This window comes from Pseudopipra pipra, chromosome 23, assembly GCF_036250125.1.
Source record: "Pseudopipra pipra isolate bDixPip1 chromosome 23, bDixPip1.hap1, whole genome shotgun sequence".
In the NCBI taxonomy this organism is placed as follows: domain Eukaryota; kingdom Metazoa; phylum Chordata; class Aves; order Passeriformes; family Pipridae; genus Pseudopipra; species Pseudopipra pipra.
Window position 1 is genome coordinate 7,048,959 of NC_087571.1, and position 16,040 is coordinate 7,064,998.

Sequence of the window (16,040 nt, forward strand, 5' to 3'; positions counted from 1 at the left end):
TGGCTCCGGCTCGGAGGAAAGTGAATGATCCTGTTTCTCCAAATGATTATTCAGGCTCCGGCGGAGAAAGGAGCACTCGGCCCGCAGCGCCTCGCCCTCGCCACGGCGCCCCCGCCCGCGCCCGGGCCGCCGCGCCCGCCGGCTCCGCTCCCCGCCGCCCGCGCCCGGCCGCCCGCCGCAGCGCGGGGAAGCCGCCCGCGGCCCGGGGCCGGGCGGGCAGCCGGGGCTCCCCGCGGCCGGACGCCCACCCCCGCCGGCGGGCGCGGGCTGGAGCCGCCGGCGCGGCCGGCGGAAGGAGCGGCGCGGCGGGGCGGGGGGCGCCGCCGGCAGCGGCCCCGGCCCCGCGCCCCGCGGCGGGCGGCCGAGCCATGAGCGCGGCCCGCGCCGCCGGCTCCGCGCCGCCGGCCGGCCCCCAGCAGCCCGCGGAACTGCGCCGCGCCGTCCCGGTGGGCTCGCCCGGCCTGCCCTGAGCCGTGCCGCCGCCGCCGCCGCCGAGGTGAGTGCCCCGCCGGGCCCCGGCGGCCGCCGCCCCATTGTTCCGCCCCGGGGGACTGGGGCTCCGCGCCGCCCCCGCACCGACCCCTCGCTCCGCGCAGCCGGAGGCAGCCGAGCCCGCCTCGGGGCTGTCATCCGGACGGGAGGGCCGCCGGGAGCCGCTGTCCGAGCCGGAGCCCCCGGGCCAGCTGCCGTACCGCCGCTCCCGAGGGCGGCGATAACTTGGCCTGCCCCCCGAGTCCGGCCGGCTGCGGATGTGCTGTCAGTGCCCCCGCTTGCCTTGGACGTTGCCCCCGGTCCGCGGGACCCTTCCCGCTCCGCTCTTCGTCTCGGGAACCGCTCTTCCCGGGTCCCTGTCACTCGTTGCTGCGGTCGCAGGCGATTCCTCGAGGACCAAAGTGCCTCGAGTGGAGCTCCTCTCTAGGTGCAAAGAACTTAGTCGCGTTGCGTCTGGTTTTACCGGAGCTGCTTTGGATTTTGCAAGACACCAAGCTGTATCGGTGCTGTTAAAGCCCCAGGGAGGACTGGAACTCGCCACATTTCACGTGGTGTTTAAACAAACGCTCCTGTCTGAGCCCATCCTAAGTGTCAGGGGAGACGTCTCCCTTCTCTTTGCGGTGTCCTTCTCGATGGGCTTCGGTTCCCTCTTGAGGTAAACCAGGCATGTGGTTGGCCTGGAAACACTACATGTACATGTTTTCCTTGCACGCAGAAAGGAACCGATGTAACAAAACCTCCCCTGCGTTGTATTAGGGACGTGTCTTTAGCAGGTGGTGAACTTGTTCTAGCCCCACTCTGCTAGCAACCACTTGCTGGAATAGAAATGCGAGAAGGATGCATATCTGAACACATAAGTAATGCTACATGACAGGGCAGGCTGTTGCGTTGTTGTGTGCAGCGTCTGCACGCCTTGGGGGCAGCACCATATGACAGGGTGTCAGGCTGCGGCATCAGACGGTTGTGCCCTGGCTGTGCCAGGCAAAGGGCTGCCAACTGCATGGCACAGGGGACAACCACGCACCTTTGGCTGCAGAGTGGTGCTACAGGAACCTTAGTTGCACACTTGTGACCTGCGGGATCCGTGCTGCGAACGTGGCTCCCGCTCTTTACCCTGCCTAAATGCTGTTTCATGCCAGGCACGCAGTAATGACATGCAGCTCCTTCTGTCTGTCAGTCACATAGGGAATGTGTGTGTGCCTTGCTTTGCTACTTTGGTGGCAGGAGATATAAGAACAGTGAGTCACTGAGGAAGTGATTTGCCCAAGGTCGCATGGCAAGGCTGTGATGGTGCTGAAGCAAGACCTCTTTTGACTCTGGTGCCTGCGATAATGCTGGCTGCCACCAGCATTATGTATGGGGTATGTAATACACACCCAAAGCTGGTTCTAGTGCAAAAATCTCCAGGTTGACATTGTTGTGTGATTCTCCTTGATGGAAAGATGAGTGTATCAGTGTGCTCTCTCTACAACAGAGACTCCATCAGAGACTTTTTCCAGAGCGTTCACAACCTAAATGCTTAAGAACCGTTTTGTTTGTTTTTTAATGTGTGTGTTGCCATTTTAGCTGGGCAGATGGTGTGATTGGTCCCTCCCCACCATCCTGACCTGCATCTTCATTACCTTGAAAATCCATTTCGTGGTGTTTTCTGTGGTGCGGTGTTGTAGGTGTTACAATATCTCCCTGCTCCTGAAAGTCCCTTTCCTCTTTCCAGACCCCATCCATGGGAAAGAAATAAATAGGCAGCAGCTGAAGGAAAGCTTACTTAGAAACTAGAAACCACAGTTGTTCAGTTGAAGAAAGTAAAATAGTTGTGTTTTGTACTTTCAAGCCCTTTTGCATCTCACTCTGTTGCTGTTGGAAGGTGGCTCTCTGGCCACTGTGTAACAGAGGGGACAGGCTGCTGCATGAAGCTCCCAGGCCATCACAAAGCTGGATGTACCAAACTCACTGGGCTATGCTGCTCCAGGGCAGCTGCCAAGGATGCGCTGGAGTTGCACTTTAGCTCTAGGCTAACTCCAGCCCACAAGCTGTGGACCTTGCCTGTGCTGGCCTGGAGTTTCTGAGGTCCAAGTTCAACTCAGCTTTTGACTTTTCTATCGAGTTGTTGACCCAGCTGGCATTGTCTCATCCATACTTACTGTTTTAGGGGGGGAAAAAACCTTGCTTTTCCATCTCATTGCTGCTGTCCTCTCCTGCTGAATGCTGTGAGTGCTTTCCCTCCTGGCAGCTCTTGCTGTGTGGAGGTATGTGGAAGGGAGTGGTAGCTGGAGAAGGAGGTCCTTGGTTCCTTCTTCAGGGAGCATCAGCTGTGTCCCAACCAGTGGCTTTCATACTACTATAGAGGTGTTGCTCTTTGTTATTCTGGTCGCCTTCAGCTGGTTGCAGGGTCCCAAGTAAAAGATGGGTCCTGGGATTGTTTTCTGTCTCTTCCAGCCCCACCTCTTGTCGGTACAGTGTCCAGTTCAGCATTGAGCATTGACATCAGAACAGCTCTTGCTTCTTTGCCCTGTCTTAGGTGATTGCATTGGGCTTCACTGCTGCTGAGAGGGAAAGTTCTTAGCCATCAAGGATGTGTCTGTGTCCCCCGGAGGTCCAGATGTGCTGCTGCAATGGGTTTAATCTGCTCAGGTCTAGCCATTTCCTAGGGGTGGCACAGGCCGGCTTTCAGCTCTTAATTGTTGACTGGTAAATGCATTTTGTGGTAATCTTGCACGTGGTTCTGAATTTCCAGAGGGTGGTGGGAGCTGTGGATTCTGACTTTATGTAGCTGATCTCCATGAGATTTAACTACCCTAGGAGATTTCTCATAGCACTGAAGCTGTGGAAAAATCACTGTCTTGGAGCAAGGGGGCTGGGAAGCATTGCATCTGTTTTGCTTCTCAGTTTTGCATCTCCAGCAGCTCTGTGTGGTGTGGAGGTTGAGGGTGGACACAGAGATATTCCTCAGTTCTTCCCAACTTCTCTTTCAAAGCTGCGTGCTGCTTTCCAGTGGGTCGATCTACGCTGCTCTGCGAGTGCCACCCCTGGCAGCCCTGAGTGGAAGATACCCAGGAACTGTTACTGGAGATTGGTGGGGATGGTTTCTGTTGCTGTATTTTGCCCTTCCTCAGCCTCTCCTGGGGAGGCAGCACCAGCCAAACCACGTGGTGTGGCTGAGAGGCTCCAAGTCTCGCTTGCTTGGGCCCGGACCTTATGTTCCTTCTGCCCCTCTTCCAAGGCATGGGAGGGACTGTTGGAGACATGCCTCTTCAAAATGGGCAGGGTTGCCTTGATGCCAGGCAACAACCCTCCACTGGAGAAAGCAGTGTGAGAATGATGGGCTGCAGTGCCCTGAAGAGACGAGCGGGAAACCTGTTCTGCTCTTGCTGAATGCATGTCCATGCTGGGCACAGCCAGGGGGATGAAGCCTGGTTCCCACTTGCTCAACACTTCTGGAGTCATGATCTGGTTCTTTGGCAGCTACTGGTGTCTGGGCACAAGTGTATTCCAGTGTCCTTGATGAGTACATCAGGCAATGGTTTCCAGCCCCTTTCCAGTGCCCATGATGGGAGGGCAGTGCCTTCACCTGGGCACCTTGTCCTACTGTGTCTTTCTGGGCAGCTCTAGGCAGAGGAACATGCTAGCTATGCCTTGGCATCTTTGGGTGACAGCACTTCTCCAGTGTGTGCAGATTGCCAGCTTAAGCTGGAGCCACTAGAGAAAACACCACTTTGGTCACTGGGTTTTTCTTCCCCCCAAGAGCAGGACCGATGTTTGGGTGTTGGGTTTTTCAACTGCGACTCAAGATGCCTTGAATCCCAGCTGGGGGATGATGGGGAGCCTCTTCTGATGCTGGGGTAATAGCCTCAAGATGGCTTTAGGACTGGGCTGTGCACTGTGCCCAGAGGTGGGGCGTCACCCTGTTTGGTGAGGAGCGCTGCTGTAGCCAAGTCCTGGGCCAGAAGCCAGGTTTGTGATCCGTGCCAGAGAGGGCAAGACTTGGAAAGCGAAGCAGAGCTCCTCCTGTGTGAGAGATGGCCTCAAATACCAAGCAAAACCACAGAGTGCTCCTTGTTCCTGCCTGTGCATACTGGTCTTCTCTCTCCCCAAAGTATGTGGGAGGCTGCAGGATGGATCTGCTAGGGAGCAGGAGGGCTGTGCTCCTCAGGCACGTCTGTACCATCCTGCCTCTTCAGAGTGCTGTTTGGGCTGTTGTTTTTTTGCAGTTTTATTTTGTGGTTTTTTTCCCTTTTAACTCTGCCTCTCCTATTGCTGTATTTTCCCCATCCTTGCTGCTACTGGTTTGAGGGACACCTCCTTGCAGGTGGGCTGTCCAGAGCAATGCTGTGTGTGGTTGCTCTGTTCCTTCTGTCACAGCTCAGCTGAGCAGCTTTCCTTTTCCTCACTCAGCTGCTACTGCAGTGGCTGAGGAGAGGAACAGGCCAGGATATGGTTTGTGTAGAAGATGGTCCGCGGCACTGACTGTTTACAGACTCCGTGCTTCTCAAAATGTAAGCACAGGAAATGCCAGGCTCCGCTGGGGTCTGTGTGAGCAACGTGGCTCCTGCACGCTGGGTGTCTCACAGCCTCTGGCCGTAGCAATCTTCTGCCTTGTCACAGCACAGAACAGGTTTTAAACACTATGCAGAAGCAAGGGCTAGAGTTTTTTTACCTTTAAAATAGAGGCTGAGAGGAAGAGTGAAAGGAAGTGACTTAACCAATGAAAGGAAGGGAATATGGGGCAGAGCTAGGGACAGAAGCCAGGATTCCCAATTCCTGCTCACTGCTCCTACTCCTCTGCCTCTCTGGGTCTCAGCCTCCTATTCAATTCCAGGTATAAGTGGGCTTTTCTAGTCCTCTAAGAAGCTGGAAGTCAGGAGCACCTCTCGTAAATTATCCTCAATGCTTGGTGCATCTGTGAGCTTTCCAGTCCCTAAGTATTTCATATCCAGGATTTGCCCAGCTGAAGTTAGAAAGTGACAACTGGTGTGGTTACAGTAGAGTCTCAAACCCTTGTCCTTGGCTACTGAGTCGAGCTTCTGGTTCTCCACAGAGACCATGATCCTCATCTGGTATGCACTCTGCAAAGAAATGCCCCTCTCCCAGAATGCTGTACCCTTGTTTTGAGGGCCATACCGAGCTTTCTCTTAAGGACTGAAGTTAAGGAACCTGTTTCTCTCTGCTTGCAGTGTGTCCCCTGCTGAAGTTGGCTTCATGAATGGTCTTTCTTGACTTGCCACCCAAAGCTTGATACCTGTGATCAGATGTGCACTGGTTGCCTGGTTCTGCAGGCAAGGCCTCTGTGGAGCATTGCAATCTTCCTAATAGAAAATAAAATCTTAACATACTCTTTAGAAGAAAGATCCTGCTAAATAGCTGTGTATCAGGGTTCACATAGTGAGCAGTTGTGCTCCCCTTTGGATGGGCAGGGGCTCCAGCAGTGAGTGCAATGACCGTTGCTTCTTTCTGTTGTTGTGCTGGGCTTCAGGCCTTGGGAAAGGCTGCAGTTGGGAGAGAATGCTGGCTTATGAAAAAGTGGTTGCAAGGGTCCTGAGGAGCTGTGCTGTAGGTCTCCATGCTCAGGGCAGTGAGGAGCTGGACAGCGAGCTCTGAAGGGCAGTAACTGAGTGCAAGGGCTGCATCTCTGGGTGCGACTCTTCCCAACAGCAAGCTGGCCAAGGCTATGGAAACCCCTGCAGCACTGGAGCTTTCACCACTTCCTTGGCAGGATTTGTTCCAGTACTGATCTGCAGCAGAGGATCAGCCTAGACAGGGCCTGAACGGAATGGGTCCGGCCACAGACGAGCCTCAATCACAGCAGTTAGGCTGGGCTGAAAGCTGCCTGTGTCCTGCCTCTGTGTAGCCTTGTTTGAACTTTCCTCTGGCACGGAGCAAAAGGAACAGGGGAGTCCTAGGGCTGGTCCAAGCAAGTTTCCTCTGCTCTGTCTGCCCTCATATGCAAAGGGGGGGACAGCAGCAGCTCCAAACTGTCCTCCCAGAGCAGAGCAGTTTGGAGGGGCCTTGGTCACAACAGCTTTTGAGCAAATGTTTTTTTGCTTCTGGTGTTCCCTGCTTCTTGGACTACGACGCAGGGAGGGGGAAGTGAAACTGTGGTTCAGACCGAGCTCTCTGGATGGCAAGAAAATTGCTGAGTAGCCGGTTTCCAGGTTGCCGAGGTCCTAGCCAGGGCCCGGCATGGCTGCCAGAAGCAACAGGCTTGGAATTTCCTCCGCCTGGTGCCAGCTCCACTTGGGCTGGCCGTAGCACCTCTGCTGGGGCCAGAGCTCCTCTTGAGCTCTGCAGATGGGGCGCTCCCAGAGCAGGGGTTACACTGGAGCTGGAGCTGCCCCCCTTCTTCTCGCAGCCTGGTTTCTATTTTCTTTTCCAGGGTCCAAGATGTTTTGAATTATGCAGCCTGCGCCTCCCGCGGGGCTCCTTGAGCAGCCGCCTAACGAGCTGAGCTCCTGACAAACTTTGCTCTGGCTTTGGCTACGCTTGGAAAATTTTACAGCCTTTTCACAAAAAGGAAATGCCAGGAAAGGCCTGTCTCTTCTTACTTTTATGAGGGGGTCCCAGTTGAGAGAGGGTGAGATGGGTTTGGAAAAGAAGACAAGAGAGATTTTGTATATGGCGGTATATATGCTTTCTAGAGATCAGGGTAAGCGGGCTCGGTGCCTCTGGCAGGGCGGGCACAGCAGGGGTGAGACCTGCAGGGTGCTCAGAGGATGCACTATGGGCACAGGGAAGCAGTGACTCCTTTTCTGCAGGGAGGTGGTGGTCTGTGTCTTCCCTCCCAGCTGCCAGCATAGCACTGGCTGTTCAATCTTTGCTAATTATGGTTTTTCTGAATGGTGGTGATTTTATTTCTACTGTGGTCACAGGCCACATGGATGTGCTGCACGTCGGTCCGCAAGGCTCAGGGGAAGGACTGCTGCCAGGTGCTGTGCTGGTGGTCTCCCTATCACAGGGGACAGCACAGTGCCTTGGCAGGGTGCTGGGGACACAGGAATGTACGAATACAGGTGCTGCCAGCACAGTGTTTGACCCATAAGGGATAGTCTTGTGTAATTTGCCCCTTTGGCTTAGAAACCATGTTACAGTAGGAGAAACTGGGACACAAAATAAGCTGTGACTTGCCTGCCTTCCCTTTGTAAGATAGTGCTGAGAAGGGAGCCAGTAGCCCCCTGTTTTGGATAAACTCCCCTTTGGTGAGGTGCTGAAGGTCTGCCCTTGCATTTGTCCAGTTTCCTTCAGGAGAGCCCACCAGTCATGTCATGGATCTCTTGACAAGCAGCTTCTGCCTGGAGAGGCACTGAGGGTACAAGGTCCTTGCCATCCTCCTTGCATGTCCTCTCAGTGTTCCAGGTCCCTTTCCAGTGGTGAAAGGGCATCTGTGGAGACTGGGATGGGGGTCTTGGTTGGAGCCTGTAAAAAAGCAGCAGCCTGGGGAGTTGTGGAACTTCTCCTGCAGGAGGGATTGAGGTTTCTGTGCGATCCATAGGCATCAGCTGCTGCCAGTCGTGGTGGATGAGCGTCAGATGCGGGCAGCGATGGCTCTGAGTGGAAGGAGCCTCGCGCTGGTTCTGCTTTGAGGGCTTTGCCTGTTAAACTTGTCAGGAGCGTGGCTCTGGATAGCTATTTGATTTGGCAGCCTGTGCAGGCCTGGCAGCACTAAGAGTGGGATGTGGGCACCAGAATTGTGCCCTGCTCTCCCTTTTTTCATCGCTCCACCCATCCCCAGCTTTCTGCTGTGTTGGGAGGGAGAGAAAGCACCTCCCCAGGGCTGCATCCCCTCCTCCACCTAGAAAATCAGTAATATGTCCCCTTTCCTTTCACGGGGCTCATGTGCAGAAGCTGAGTTTGCATTTGACAGGGGAGGCCAAGCACCTTCATTCTGCTGCTGAGAATTACGAGAGTGGCTCTCCTGTTGGCAGTGATGAGTTTCTCCATCCCAGCTCATTCTCAGAGCTCAAAACACATGGGGAGCTGCTGGGAAGACTATTGAAAATATAGTAAATACCTTACTGTTATTTATTTCTGTGATGCCATCAGCATATATCTGGTTTAGAATGGCTGAAGTGGATGTTTTTTGTACTCTTTAATTAGTTTCCTAGTTTTCAGTGGGGAATCCTGTTTCATGTGAATCTGACACTGCAGAAGAAAATACCAATCCCTGTTTGTCCTCTTTGCTGTCAGAACAGTACAAACCCAGAGGAAACAGATAAATACAGGGGCATGGATGTGCTTCAGTCCGTAGCACCTTTTCTTCCAAAACATTTCCACAAGTCAGAGGTTCAGTGATGGTCTGCCTAGGCTTCCTGCCTCTGCTGGAGAATTCAATGCAAGTTTTGCTCCTCATTCTCTTTAAAAAAAAAAATAAAAAAATCAGAATATTCAGTGTTAGAATCTGTGCTTTGGAGCCTGTTTCAAAAAAAACCGACAAAGCAAACAAAAGCCCCTCCAAAACCCAAACCTGTTTTTGCTCTTTGAAAGTCAGTTTCATGAGTTGAAGTTGTAAACGTTTTGTTGATAAAAAGGAGTTACTTTACCTAAAGCAGAACTTCAGCAAAGAAGTGTCCAGCCATTTCCAAATATTTTGATAAAGACGTAATTTTAGCCCTGATCTGTTATTTTAGTGAGAAGAGTGATTTTTCCACTTGTTCGTGTGGTCAGGACCTTACCTGTAAGAACTGCTCCCTACCCCACCTTGCGGTTTTGGAGTATTTGGAGACTCAGCTACTGGTGGCACACGTTTATCATTTGGTTTATTATGCTTTTTAATCAAAAGTAATTTCACAGAGTCATGGTATAATTAAAATGTATTCCTTGTATTAGTAGGATTTAGTCTTCCTTTTTTTTTTTTTTTGCACCGTAGTTTAAGGGCATTTTTCTGATGCTGTTGCAATAATAGGCTGCTATTATTAATAGCAGTTAATAGGTCCTTTCCCCAGCACTCCTAGCATCAGCCTAGAGGCCCTTGGAGGTCCACAGTCGGTAGGTTTAACACCAATGAAGCAAACCAGCCACCTTGGGATTTCCTAGTTCTCAGGCTGATGCTGGCAGTGCCATGTTCTGAGCTCTCTCAGTGGAAAGGGGTGATGTTGGCATCACTTAGGGCTGCTGATGCCTGTCAGGGTGATGCTGAGATCTGTATTCATCTCAGTGCAACCAGATGGAGAGGTTAATTGCTTTGCCCAGCCTGAGGTTGAAACAAGACTGCAGAAGAGGGAGCTGTAACTGGTGGTTGGTTAGTTGGAAGGGGAGAGAAGAGAGGTGAGGTCCCTCTTTTGGCATTGCCCTTCCCCCAAGACCTGGTCCTGAGCATGTTGGATGGCTGCTGTTTCACTGTTTGATCTGTGGCTGTTCCTGGCTGTGTGTGGTGTGGGGCTGTGGTGGCTGTTTGCAGTGTTTTTGGAAAAGCTGCCGAGGGTATGCAGAGCATTGATCTCTCTTGGAAACCGATAGGAGAATCCCAATAGCAAATGCTCCAGGAAGCCAGGCTCTTACTTCTCTTGCTACCTCCTTGTCTCCTCACTGGGCACAGATGTTGATGTGCTCAGACTCTGACTCAGATCATGGGCAAGTGGCTCAGCTTGAGGTGAGAGCCTGGCAGTGCTCCTACCAGACGTGATGTGCTGATGATCAGGGAGGGGACAAGGCAGAGCTGGGACCCAGCTCAAGAAGAACATGTGCCATCCAGGCTCTCTGTTGTATGCAAGGTGTGTGTCCACGGAGTCCTCCCTGCTCTGGTGAGCCATGGCTACTGGTTGACCCTGGGCTCAGGAAGGAGGAGAGGCATGGGGGAGTTAGGATTGTAGCATCAAACAGAGAGGAATCTGTGCGTTGCCCTGGGCCAATAGACTAGTCTAATGCCTTGTCTAATTTGCATATCCATTAATTTTTATTTTAAGAGGACTCAAGTGGACCCCAAGTGCCAGACTGCATCTCAGTATGCTGTAGGAGGAGCCCAGGAATTGCTTGATTTGATCTGAAAAGCCCTTAGATGGTATCGCTCAATGAGCCAAAGACCCCTCTGGCTGAAGTCGGTTTCTCTCAGTCCGAAATGGGCAAGTGCTGATTTTTCTGGGAGTCTGTTCAAGTTCCTTTGAACAGTCTGGGCAGTGAGTGAGTGAGAGGGGGTTTTCCTTTGAACAACCTGGGCAGTGAGTGAGTGAGAGGGGGTCTTGTAGTCACTGGCGATGGTCAGGATCCTCTCTGCCATCAGCTGTCCCAGTGCCAAGGGACCAATTTTCTAAGGTGCTGCTTGTGACTTGTCAAACGCTGCTTGGCTCACCACATCGCAGGTGCAGGACAAAACCCATGGGAGAAGGGTGGTTGCAGGGTAGCTGCTGGTTGCAAAGCTCCCCTGGTCGGCCTTACTGCTGTGGGGTGGGGAGGAAACCAACCTCCCCTGCCCAGAGGCAGGAAACGAGAACCACGTGGGCTGCCTTGGAGCTCCACCGGCAACTCGTGCTTACCCCGAAAGCAGCGTGGCTGGGATTGGTCTCACTGACTGCCTGCCAGGGCACTGGTGGTCTTGTTCTGTGTCCCCCGTTTGCAAAGAGAGGGGGGTAAAATGGGTGTCCCCTTTTGGCTCCAGTGTCAGAGGGGGAGGCTGCATCCAGAGCTTCTGGTCTCTCTTCTTCTTTCTACTGTGTATCCATCCTCAGGCGCTTGCCCAGGCTCTGGCTGGGAGTGCCCGTCTGTTGCCTATGCCAGGAATAAAGGCAGCTCATGGGCTGTGGCGCAGCCAGGCTCAGCCTCAGCTACAGGATTTGCAGCCACAACTGCTTCTGGGGGAAGAAGGGTTTTGCAGTTTTCATGAGAGGGATTTTTCCTCCTTTATATGAGGTCTCTCAGCATTCGTGCTGAGGTCTTTCTCCAACCTCTGGCTGAGGTCCTGGGACTCCCACTTCCCATCGCTGAAGTAGCAGTTATCAGAGGGAAAGGCAACGTAAGCTTTCTCGGTGGACTCTGTCGTGTTTGTCCTGTTCCATTACAGTGCAGCAGCAGTGGCACCAGCGGCTGCCTTCCTCCCCTCACTGGGCTGGAGTGCTGCAGGCTTTCGGCAAATGCTGTCTGCGGACATCTGCTGCCTCCTCCCCCACCGCCTCCTGGCAAGCAGCAGCAGCTTCCCAGCGAACAGCCTGCTCTTTGCATCACCCCCTGCATGCCAGACCAAAGCTCCCTTCTGCTCTTACAGGCACCTTTGCAGGACCTTGAAATGGTGGTTTCCCCGGTGCTGGCTTGGCTCCAAGCAGCCTTCCGCCTCACAAGACTGTAGCTGAAAAAAATCAGGGTGCCTGATAGAGGAGAAAGGCTTATTAAAGGTGATGCTTACTGGGTTCTGGCTCGTGATTCAAACAGGCAGCCCTCTCCTTGGCAGGGCTCCAGCCAGTGCCTGGGGCCTAAGGCAGACGTGGAGTCTGGGGCAAAAAGCTTGGAGCCGTTTGACTGGAGCAGATGCGGCAAGGTCAGCTGTGAACTGCAGCCCTGGTGCCAGAGCTGGATGCTTTGGTCCAGTGTCTGGCTTGGATGTGTTATGTGCAGCTAAGGGGGGCAAAGTTCACTATTGCAGGTATTCATGTGGCCCTTTCCAGGAGATGGAAGGTTTGTTTCTTTCTGGTCTGGCCAAGTGGTGGGATGATGTGTTCCTTGGATGCAGAGGGCAGTGGGGCTGTGGATTTCTGGCTCCTGAGAGTAACTCCCAGGCTCGATAGTCCTGCTACCTTGGCATTAGGAAGTACCCTGCATTTCTGTGGCTTCAGCCTCTCTGCTCTGCTGCACCAGGTTCCCGTGTGTACGTGTTTGACACCAGAAAGTGTGGCAGTAGCCCTGAGAGATCTTTACCCCAAGCCTAGCCAGTCCCCCAGGCGACAGTTGCCAGGATGCCCTGGCTTCATCTCATGTGCTTCTAGCCTGGGGACTTCTTCAGAGAGTAGAGGAGCTGGGAGGGATGGAGCGGAAGGATTTAATGAAGAAGGCATGGGGGGCGTAGCAAACTCCTTTTTCCTGAAACCGGTGAAGCAGTAGCTGGGAGCATGAAGGCAATGCCGGGCTGTGATCTCAGAGAATGCCCAGAAGGAGGGCTGAGGTATGTGGATTAGTCAGAAAAGATGGTAGAGGATGAAAGAGGATTCAGCGGCTCTGACTGTAAAGGCAGGTTTGGAAGAAGGAGCTGGAGGGATTGCAGGTGGGACATGAAAACAGGAGCTTGGAAAGATGGGATAAATGAAGCCAGTGGGGAAATTTGCCATTTTGTACCTGGATCAAAAAGATGTGAGCATGATTCAAAGACATTTAGACAAGAAGGCACAAGTCTGTGTTTGAGGGGAGGGGGATCATCTTCGCTGTGGCCATCTTTGCAGTGGAGGGGTGCAGGGCACAGCCAGATCCCCCCCGACAGCTTGGAGGAAGCGTGGTGTTACGTGGAGGAGTATTGCTTGGCAGGCAGTTAGTTGACAGTAGGTTCTGGCCCCATGTTTGGTTAGCAAGGCTGTGGTCCATGCGTGCACCTGGCATTGGAAGAAGTGGTAGTGGGAGAGCTTTGTGAATGCCGTGTAAACGGCACTGGAGGAGTTGGCAAAATCACCTGAGTGCCTGTGGGTGATGTGGTGTAGAGATGGGAGCTGCGGGGCCAGGCCGGGACAGGGCGTGTGGCTGATGGCGAGCAGGGCTAAGGCTCTGTGGTGTCACCATCAAAGGCCCCGGTGCACCCATCAGCAACTGGACCCAGTGCTGCTGCGCAGAGGGGAAAAGCCTGGAGCAGATCCGACAGCCAGACCTGAGTTCAGTGCTCAGGTCTCCTGTCTGCCTGGGCAGTAGTCACAGGCCTCTCCTCCTCGTTGGTGCAGCGCTGAGCACGAAGGAGATGAAGCAAGGGAAAGATGGGGCATGTGTCTGAGAGGGAGATGAGAGATGCTGCTGAGAAACACAACTGAGCTCCCTTCCTCTTTGTGTGCTGCCAGATGCTTGGTGGGGTGGGGGCAGAGGGGCTGGGCTGCAGGCCAGAAACACTCGCACACATCCCTGGGAGGAGAAGCTGAAGTGCTGCAGGAAGCCCTGCTCTTGCCTGCACAGGTGATCCAGGGCTGCTGCATCACAGGGGTGAAACAGCAAAGCCATGCCTCCCCCAGCCAGCTGGACCCTGTCCCAGAGCCCAGGAGGAGATAAGGGAGCCCTGGCAGGCAGCCTTTAAAGCCCCCACCAGGGAATAGGAGTGTCACCAGCAGCTGGAGACAAGACTGGTAGGTTCTGGTGTTTACCCAATGCTAAGGAGAAGCAGAAGGTGCCATGTGGAGGCCAGTTGTTGCCTGCCCTAGGAGATCAGTGTGGGAGAGCAGGGGAAGGCAGCAGGGCATGAGAGGAAAGCACTGATAAGTGGAGGCAGAGGGAGCACCAAGGCCCAGAAAATTGCTGGGGAGGACATGCTTCCCTTGAGTGGAGAAGGGGTGCCAAGAGTCTGGCAGGACCCTGCCCATGGGAGCATTGTCTCCTGCAGGTGCCCCAGTTAGTGCCCCTGGTGACTTTGTGCCCACGAGGTTCTTGGAGGGAAGTGGCATGGCAGAGGCAGGTGTATGGGCTGCAGGGACTGGTGTTGGGCTCAAGGAGAGTGGTATGTGGCTTTTCTCCCTTCTGTGGTGGTGCTGGGTGTGTTCTTGTGAGCCGCTGTTCCTTCCATGCCAAGGCTGGTGCAGGACTTTACCCCAGGCACTGTTGTTTTCCTCTGCTAGGAATTCAACTCCTGGAGCAGGCCTGCTGGCAGGACTTGGTCGCTGGCGAGTCAGGAGCAGGCTGAGCTGGCACACGGATGGCTGAGCACAGACCCTGGGCAACACCAAAATGCCAGCTGGCCCTCTGGGGAGGCCGGTGGCCTCCCCAGCCCTGCCCTGTGTGAGGTGGCCCTGGTGGGTCTGCAGCAGCTGTATTCCCCACAGTGGAGCCAGGAGAGAGGGAAGGGAAGAATCACCCATGAAGGGTTAACAGTCGCTCCAGCTCGTTGCTCTCAGCCCAGGCCCTGCTGCAGGAGCAGTGTGGAGCAGCCTGCTCCAGTTGGCATCTGTCCCAGAATGCTTTGGAAAAGCACTGGCCTCTGACCCCCAGTACAAACTGAGCCCAGCACGTGGGAGGGAGAAATTACTCCCAGACCTTCAGGCTCCAGGGTTTACAAGCTGCCTGCAATAAAGCAGCCATTTTTTCCGACAGTTATTAAATCTCCCCTTTTAGCTCACTGCAAACCTCTGCCTGTTGCTCCCCTCCCCTGCCCCCAGCCTCACATCATGCTTCTCCTGCTCAAGTCAGAAACACCTCTGAAGGTGAGGCTGGCCTGTTTGCCTCAGGCTGAAGGCTGGGGAGAGCTCCAGCCACTGGTCCGGGAGCAGTGCCCCTCACCCTGCAGCAGTGGGCCCGTCCTGCTTGGCAGCTGTCCTTGTGTCTGTCTGCCTGCTTCCTGTACGAGCCAGTGCTGGCAGCAGCGGGCTCCCTGGATGTCTTACTGCAGCAATCCCTCGGAGTATCTTGCACCTGCTCCTCCCACTTGTGGGGTTTGCATCTGCATCTCCATTCTGAGCCCCTGCGGGACTAGTGGGGCACTTCTGACGGACCCCATTTCATTACTGTCTTAGTGTCCATGCTGGGGACCAGGAACCAAAGGGCAGAGGTTTTCTTCTCAGCCTTGCTGATGGCTGGGGCAGCTTTGGGCAGAGCCTTGGTTTTTCTGTGTCCCGGTTCTGCTATCTTGAAACGGGAATAAGAGCGGGGTTTGTGCTTACCTGTCATCAGCTCCTTAGGTAACTTATTCTGTCTGTGCTCCCTGCAGTGAGTGAGGGATTAATCGCCAGGGAGGCTGGCCAGTTTCTATGGGAGATCACTGTGTGGGAGGCTCACGAGGCTTCTTTCACCAGCTAGTGTTTGTAATGCCTGCTGCAGCTGGAAAGTACCAAGTACTGCTTATTCACATACGATTTTGAGACCATCCAGTTGTGTGGAAATGCCAAGTCGGTGTGGGGCAGTGAGCGCTGCCTGTCTGGTGCCATGCTGAGCATGCCAGGGTGTTGCACTGCTGCAAAGGGCGTGGGGAGCGCGTGTTTGTGTTTGTACAGTGCTTTGGGAACAGAAAGCACTCGTTACAAGTGGCTACCGTGCCATGGGCGCTGTGGGATCCAGATAAATAAAACAGGAGCTGGTATTTCAAAACAACCTTTTTCATGCTCCTCCCACCTCCTGTGCATATTCCTCTGGTGAAGGTGGGGAGCTGCCCACAGCACACAGCCCTAGCCCACAGCTCGAGAGCAGCTGCAGTGGCAGGCAACCCACCCCACAGCTCTCTTCCCAGCAGATATAGGACACTTCAGATACAGCAGGTCACCCTTGCCTTGGCCATGCCGCCCAGCAGGCACCTGCCCGGGCACCCGGATCGCTGTCTCTAACCCTTGGGGTGGCTGGAGGAAACCAGCTCTGAGGGCTGCCCTGGACCCTTAGGCTTTCAGACCCAGTGGTTTGCCAGGAGCCTTAGCAGGAGTCTCACACTGCAGTGGCACTGGCAGACCTGTGCTTAGGTCTGTGCT

The 16,040-nt window shown here is 54.3% G+C and overlaps 1 protein-coding gene across 2 annotated transcripts in view; it reads left to right on the forward strand.

Annotated features, from left to right (window-relative positions):
- BCL9L (BCL9 like) overlaps positions 1–16,040 on the forward strand; it is a 64,797-nt gene that overhangs the window by 16,917 nt on the left and 31,840 nt on the right. The window contains exon 1 of one of the 2 annotated variants that reach the window (XM_064634819.1): positions 378–496. The exons of the other annotated variant lie outside the window; for it this stretch is intronic. The gene's annotated coding sequence lies outside the window, so the exon portion shown is untranslated. Of the gene's footprint in view, positions 1–377; positions 497–16,040 lie in introns of those variants that run through there. 2 annotated transcript variants of the gene reach the window in all.